The sequence below is a fragment of the Pinus tabuliformis genome, chromosome 9 (genome assembly GCF_031772625.1).
Source record: "Pinus tabuliformis cultivar Carrire ecotype Pingquan chromosome 9, CPIR1, whole genome shotgun sequence".
Lineage (NCBI taxonomy): Eukaryota > Viridiplantae > Streptophyta > Pinopsida > Pinales > Pinaceae > Pinus > Pinus tabuliformis.
The window spans coordinates 811,942,822-811,951,828 of NC_142307.1; positions in this window are offsets into that span (position 1 = coordinate 811,942,822).

Below are 9,007 nucleotides of genomic sequence, written 5' to 3' on the forward strand. Positions count from 1 at the left end.
AGAGCATGAGATCTATATCCTACATGATATTTACCATATTCATGCAAATTATTTTTATCTTGACCTGGTAAATTTCAGGACTCAAAAATAACTCCATGCTTGTTAGACATTCATGTTTTGTTATCACCATTGCCAACTAGGTCTACACAACCAATTATGATTCATGTATTCAAAAGGAGAAGGTTTAATTTATTTTCTCAAAACCCTAGGATCTATGTACTTAAATTGTAAACATGGTTACTTTTTAAGATTGAATAGCCACTAAAATTAATGCATGGCGGACCATTTTTTTATCCTTGGTCCCCTTTCTGATCAATTACAAAATATTTTGGAGAAGTAAAGAGACCTGGGTGAAGCAAACCTAAAAGAAATGTAATATCCCCCCATGTTACTATAATCTTGTTTAGATAAATTGGTGAAAAGCCATGAAAAATATTGGAACAATGATGTAAATGAATATTTTTTGATAATTAAATAAATAGATTGTATGTACTTGGGAATGAGACATTTAGAGACGAGATATTCACCAAAAAAAAAGAATTTAATATCATTGGTACATGATATTCGATAACTCTTTCATGATAAGAATTCTACGTAAAGTTCTAGATAAACTTAATGATTGGGAGAGAAAGATCCATTAAGTTGTTTAGCTAGAGAAAGATGGTAAGCTTGGAAGAAAAAACATAAAAGAACCGTGGGAGAGAAAGGTCGACTGTTATGGGAAATGACTAGGCATGTGGGTAAAAAGGTCCACAAAATCAGCACACCACTAAAGGAGATTTATCATGAAAGGGAGGTATTAAATACTTATGGGAAGAATCAACATGGGTGGTTGACTATGAGGGTGAAAATGATCTCAGCTTGGGGGATAACCTATGGTGAAAGGTTCATGGTTGGGTGGAAGGTTGTTCATCCAAAGCACATTGAGTTGATCACGGTTCAAATTTTCATTATTGTCCATTGAAAATATCGTTCCTATTATATTTATTATTTGGTGTGAAGGGCTATTTTTTGACTCATTATAATCAAAAAACTTTTGATGTATGTAGTAAGTATATTTCGTAATGAGAACTTTCTTTCATGCCATAGCTATAAGTATCATTGGAAATTCTTTTGCACTCTGAATTATAGAGCTAATTATGATGTTGTTTGGAAGTATTATAATCAATTTTTGTAAAGGATGTATAGTTGAGAAGGAGTTTATGCATGGTTCATTATCTTCTATTGAAGAAAAAGGGGTTCACTAAAATTAAGAGTACTCCTATGGTTTCATATTATGATAACATATGTGTTCGACTTATGACATATAGACCTCTACAAAGGTAGAGGTAGTATAATATGTGAAATTTCATTTATTGTATAGATAGAGTAAATGTTTGTTACTATGGATAACAGTTTATGCCAGATTATATTAACGAGGGAGGAAGTTATTCTAGTGAGTTTAATTTCGCACCTATATCGAATCTATAAGTTTGGAACTTAAATACTAATTTAAAGCCTAGATGACCATAGTGAAAATCTATTACGAAAATCCCAAATTCAAGCCGAGTCCAAAGTCTCTAAGTACATCCTCATGGGACTGTTTGATCTATGCGTTGCGCCGAAGAGGTAAACCTCACTATTCAATTGTAGTAAAAGTCGCTACTGAGATACTCTGATTTCATATATAACAAAGACTTAACTAGTTTTCGAATCGATAGGTTCACTCCTTCATGATGACAAAAGAACATCATAATTAATAACATCATAAGTACAATAAGAGAAAACACAAACTCAAAACCACGCCTACTAATAACTCGTTCTAATTCAAAGATAAAGGATGAGCGAGATTTAATAAATTGTATAGCTAAAAGGGTTTTGAGATTGAGTCACCGTTAAGAGGAATTTCGATCTCGAATAGAGGGAGAGATTGAACTGGAAACTGTTAGTCAAATAAATAACTTGATACTAGATGTATACTATGAAAATTAAGATGCATATGGAAAAATACTCTAGTTTAATGTGTATTTAGACAAATAAATAAAAGGCCACAATTTATTTCTTTGTTGCTACATAGAAATGACAAGTACTAACTAGGAATTAAATTAAATACGATGCTACCTCCTAGTTGGGAACAAATTCCTTTAATACATCAAATACAATAACACTGCAGAAAATTAGACGTGTGCGACGAGTGTCCAGATATAAGCTGAAACACATAATTCTCTTCTTGGTTATGTTATTAAAAGGTAAATTTCTAGCCTGGAAATAAAATAAGTAGAATTGACATAAATGAGAACTACCACTATAGCTAGATATTTATGTTGTCAGTAAATCACTCTTTCAATACCAAGTGTATGGAAAGTACATGTAGATACAGGTTCAACGACATTGTGTTTAAAGAGTACCAGAGAAAATTTACTCAACTGCAACAGGGGATGCAATTTTCTTATGGGAATTGAAAGATATGCTCAACACACATTTGAAATCCCACCAACTCAGTAAACTTTGTAAATGAGGGATATGCCAAACTAAACTTTAAAAATTTTATACAAAGAGGAGGGACAAGATTTAGAAAGGAAAAGAAACATAATTAACTATGCGTTATTGGCCTCACGTTAAAATTAGCACCGTGTTCTTAAAATCTACTACCTTTTTTGAAATAACCATAATAACGTGCATAAGAAAATATTTACAAGACAAGAAATCGAATAATATAGCATTCGTTGAACAACAAGAACTATGATCCAACAATTATGCAAAAAGATGAAACCAAGCTCCTTAAGGGTGTAAATTCTGAGAGTATAGCTTATACAATTGTGCTTCACTAAATGGATAGTTGGCATGATCTAAAGCCATGTAACCACAAGTAGAAACCAGAGGAAATCTCCATGTGATAAGTTCTCATTAAATCCATCATAACATGACAAATAGACCTATAGTATTGTGAACCTTGGTTAGTTGATAATCTCCCTCGTGGAGATGGAATGGGATAAATAAGTTAGACGAGGTTATGGTTTTTCTACCTGTAAAAGAAACATTAAGAAAAAAATTAATACACAGTCAACAAGTTGGGAAATAAACTAGTAAATCTAGGAGATGAAAAATATTTCAACTGAAACAACAAGCCTATCCAAGAAAATACACAGATCTATCTGCAATAGGAGTGGTCACCGCAGATTTCCCTCCCTTCTAGAGGGGAGACAAATGGAGTACATCCAAAATAAGTGGGTTATTATGGAATATAAGTCAGGGAAATTCCTCCCTTATAAGGGGAAGGAAGAAAACCCAGATTTGCAGCCGTAAAATGAGGATAATACGACAAGAAAAACAAGTTGCATGAAGAAACCTCACCTCTGAGAATGCAAAAATACTTTCCCTATCGCTTCCATCCTCTATGGGCAAAATAAAAATGGAAATAACATACAACTATGTACTTTTAAAAAACATAAAGGACTATGTCAAATCATTACTTCATTCATAATAGGGAAGGAACTTTTAAAATTATGGGTAAAACTTGATATGCAAACAAAGATGCAGTCACAAAATAATGTATATACCTAAAGATTGACATGGGCCTCATTGGTAAAATATATCAATCATAGCACCATGATTTAGGTGTTCCATTGGCTAGTTCCTGCAAAACCGGCTGCAGGTGAAATACCAAATTCGAACAAAGGAAAACTACCACACTCAAGCACCCCAACGCCAGTGTAACTAGAAAATTTCTGGAAGCGGTGAACGGGGAACCAAACCCTTATACAATGAACAAAGGAGACGAAATGAATAAAGTCTATTGATGCAGGGTGAGTAATATGAAGAGATGCCACCCCCATTGGATCATATTGATAGATCTTCACCATCCACACAACCAAGGTAGTACATTGCCATGTGAAGATCACATGGGGGTCTGATGAAAAGAAATACGTGGCGAAGTGTGAGTCTCTCCTGCGGGGTTCCTTAGGAGGGAACTTAACACGGTTTAATTTTCTCTCAAGATTTTCCAACCCATGCGTTGGGTCTAAAATTCGGATGCAATTAGAGTTTCATTTACTATCAATTTAGGTAAGTAAACTTCAAGGATCATCCAATATATATGGAAATAGAGACAAACTAAGCTAAGCTAGGTGAAGAAATGCCAAAGCTCCCTTACAGGAGGTCTTTCATTGGGATCTCCAACACCTATTTAGATTTAACAAAACGAAATCTATAAATTAAAAGAAATTATGACAAGTGTAAGAAATATTGAGGTTACCTTACAGGAGACTATTTATTAATATTTCTAATCATCTTAATCAATAAACTAAGAAATGAAGGCATTTAAACATAATGCAAATTGATTACAGGAAATATTAAAGCTCTCTTACAAGAGACTATTCATTTATATTTCCAGCATCAAGATCATTAAACTAATGACATTAAAAAAATAGATGAAATCTTACTATCCCAAAACAAGTATGCAAGTGAGGAAATGGGGGCCCTCCATAACTCCACAAGCACACCTAGAAAGAAGTCAAATGTAGAAGAAAATCCAATCCACTTTATTGGTCATTAATTTCAAATTGCAATTACAAGCTCCAAGTTCTACATTCCAAGAGATTCTAAATCTCCATTATAATGATCCTAAAATCTAAAATTACAAATGAAGGACTAAGTTTCTAAATTTTAAGGAAAATTTAGATTACAAATGAAGGAGGTAACACTCCTATTTGTACAAGAAGATGAGATAACACAATCATAATGACGATCCACTATTCCCTCCTTTGATCCACATATTTCTCAACCATTGGTGACACATAACCCTATCCTCCATGATCTTCTCCATGAGGTCCATGATCTTATCCATGAGGTCCATGATCTCCTCAAATTCGAATTCGAAAATAGAGTGCCACATAAGGGTGCCTTAGAAGCTTCCTTTTTACCTAAACATGTCAACAAACTAACTGTTAGGTATAAGTATATGGACATTATTTTCTAAAGTTTAACCACAATTTCTCTTAAAAATACTAAGAATTAATAATGTTTTGGAAAACAAGAATGGTAACCCATTTAATGATGAAAGTGAAGCTAATGTGATGACATGGTGGTGGAATAGGGATGAGAAAATGTGTGAATGGAGAGAAAGTAGATGTTGAATGCAGTGAAAGTGGATGTATTTGAAGGATAATTCTTAATCCCAACATACCCCCAAACTGAAGGTATTCCATGTCCTCATGCAATCTATTACATTGCTTTTTGATCCTTGAGCTTTGGCTTAAACTTTGCATGATATCATTTACTTAACTTTTGCAAAGTGTTTTTGATGAATTGCAACTTGGTTGGTTCCTGTGTTTCAACCATATTTTGTTTCTTGCATTCAATTTTAATGTATGAACTTTGCGTAATGATAATTTAATTTTTATTGCAAACTATTTTGTTGGAATGCATCATGGTTGGCTCTTGTGTAAAAACCATGATTGTGTTGCATCCAATTAGCTTTTAATTACTTTTTACAAAGCCATTTATATGATCATGTAATAGTGAATATATTTTGAAGGTATGTGGGTTTTAGAATGTGATATATGAATATGGAAAAATATGAATGTGACAAAGTATGAATGTAAATGTATCCCCCACACCCCCAAATTGATGGTTTTGGCAATTTTATGAAATGAGGAAAGGAATTTTTTTCCAAAAATTATCATTCTAGCTTTCATGGAATCAAATGGTTAAAAGTTAGAAAATATCATACCACAGCCTACCCTTTCAAAAATGGATGAGAGTTGTGCATGTGTGGTTGAAAAATTCTGATCACGGTCTTCTTCACTTGGGTGTGAAAATGGTGGATGAAGTCGAAAAAGTGAATCTTTTATTGTCGCTGCATCTGCTTCTAAATCTGCTGCTGGATATTTTGTTGAATGTTTAGAATCTGATGTTGAATGCGGCTGAAAATTTATAAGGCCTGGAAGGTATACAAAATTTATAATTTACACTTCCCCCCCCACCCTTATGTATTGACTTGTTCTCAAGTATTTTACATCAACAACTGAAAAGTAATGAAATCAAATCTACTTCCTCTGCTACAAAATGATGGGTCTTCAAGAATTTTACACTTGTTGGCACAATTCTTGTCATGTGAATAAATGTTTTGGTGTCAAACATAACAAGAAGTTGTTAATTTAGTGGCCATTAATAGCTGCCACTAGTCAACACGATAGATCCCATCTTTGATGTGGATGAGAGTCAAGATGCCCCTAACAGGTCTTTCTATGTATGAATGAATCTATTGTTGTCGAATACTTAGAAGATCCGATGAACAAGGGACATTGGTGTATTCCATTTTTTTATCAGCATGATAGCTTGCCCGTGAGGCATGCAAGCTTCAAGGTGCTTTTAGAAAAATATTTAGACTCAATGGTGTATGGAAGAAAGGTGTTATTTGCAAGGGTAGGAAAAAGAAAACTGACAACTCAGAAGTGTATAGGTATTTCACCATCCTTGGACATTTAGGAACAAACCCTAGCTCTTCAAATTTTCTAATATGTCATGCAACATGTCAAACCATTAAGCTATTACATGAAGTTTCCAGAACTTGTAATTTTTTGGAAATTTCGTTTATGATCATGGACTTGTTCTTTAGAATCTCTCATGAAATTAGTGTTTTGAAGACCAATTGTGTGGACAATTAGTTTCCCTAATGATCAGTTGATCATCTGAAATCTGCAAAAAAAAAAAAAACATGGCATAAAGAACATAAGTGTGTTAAAAAAAATGGCTAATTCCTTGATGATTCTTATACAAAAATTAATGCTAAATGAAACAGTTTAAGGAGAATTAAAAGTGTAATTTTAGTCCAATTCCTCATGTTGATAACAATCCATTTTTAATAAATAACAATGAAAAATAAACTACTTCCTGTTTGTGTTAGATGGTTCATGGAATGTGCATGGCAAAAAGCTTGGCATTAGAGATTTATTGTGTCATGTAGATTAGTACATTACATAAAAGCATACAACAAGAATACAAGCATAGATTTTAATGCCAACTATAATCCTCTAAATGTTCTATAAATGAATCCTCCTAATTTGCTTCCAAGTGTGGAACCATCTGTGTGTCCAACTGTGAACATACTGAATCACTTTGACTTGTTGTTCAACTATAACGCAGAGCACTTGTCAACAATTCTTTGTAGCCGATCAACATGTCATTCACCTTCTATACACAGTTTCAATATTTTTGGTGCATGTCAATGTACTAAATGTTAGACTGCTTATTTGATACTGACTGAGCGATTGTCCAATCTTATTTCAATTCTTCCTCAATTTTTTTTTATAAGAATATTATATTTTTAAAATTCTGCAAAAAGCTCCATTGCGATTGAGCAATTATAAGAGTTATGATTACAATGTCATATTTACGAAAAATTTACATTGTGAAGGAATTATAAGAAAATAGGAGCTAGGATCTATTCCAGTTATGACTCTTTGAAATTTTCAGTGAATCATTTTTTTTGTCATATATAAATTATTATATTTATATGTGTATTTACAAAATTTACAATACATAGTACCTCCCATTATCTCCCTTTATGTATACCATCGTTACTGAAGAAATCAATATGTAGGTGAATTTTCAATCATTATTGCATTGAAATTTTGATGCATGCTTACCTCTTACCTCGTAATCTATGACCGATTCCGACTACAATCAATTATGGAGTGATGTATATGTGAATCAAATCATTTCCATACCATCCTATCACGCCAACTTGTTCTCCCTGTGTAAATGAATTTGCAATGATATAGAGAAATTGTTGCGAGCTTACTTATTACCTCCGAATCTACAACCGATTCCCATTACATTCGATTTTGATTATGAAGCTAACTAGTTTAATATTGTTATGCTGGGTCCACAGTTTTTTTAATCAAACAAATCTTTTTTCAAGTAACTCTAGATATACATAATCCCCTCTAAAATTCCACAAGGGCTAGTCAAATTCCAATAGTGAAGGGAAATATATCGGCCAGATAAGTCTGGGCATAATTGAGTGGATGCTCCAAAGCCTGCCTGATGGATGTCAATATGAGGCCTTTGACAAGACCTTCATCAAAATAATATGTGTTAAATTTCAGATAAGGAAAGGTCGTTTTCACAACCTCTTGCATCTGATGCTTGTTACAAGGAATTAGCCTGAAGGAAGAACTAGGATGAGCTCCGTAAAGAAGAGTGTAGCATGGTGTTCATACCAGAATTCCTCTTCGGACCAGTTAATATTGAATCTAGCTCCACATTTGAACTCTTGAGGTTTGGGCCTGACTGGTCAGGGAATGCAATCAATATCTGCATGCAATCATTGAGAATTAGCAAATCGCTCAAATTTAGCCACAAAATCTGCGTGCAAAATCTTTCAGATCTCTCAAATTGTGGCTTGAGGTTAGATGGATTCATGCCACTATTTGGGTAAGAGTGATTGTGTAGCATTATGCTATAAGCTGGCAAAGAGATAGTAGCTAGGTTTCCAATTTCATATTCAGTTTCATATTCTGTTTGGTGAGCCAGATGTGATGGTTTCTCATCGTGAGATTAAAAAATCGAATCATGCGTACAAATGGAATCATGCCTGTAGGATAGATTTTCTTGGGAACCTTCTCATTCGAAGTGGCAGAATGATGCACATGATGTGAGACCCTTTAGCCATAGATCGTAATGGCAATCTACAAGGCAGTCATATTGAAACGAATTTGATTGGTTTCTTAAGCAATTTTTTTGGAGAAAAATATGTCTACTTCTTGAGCATACGTTAACCTCACTTATGACTTGGATCTCAACCTATTTTAAAGACAATAACTTGGCCTTATTAAGACAGAAATTGGCTCTTTAAAACCTCAGTCTCGACCCTGTGGAAGGTCTATTACACATCTGGTATTCGACCCTTATTTGTGGAAACTTGGCTCCTTGGTTCATGGTTGCAGCTTGGCCCCTTCTATGGAGGATTTTGGTCCCCCTGTGGCCTATGGATAGAGAAATAACTTTGGACCTGTAGAAGTAG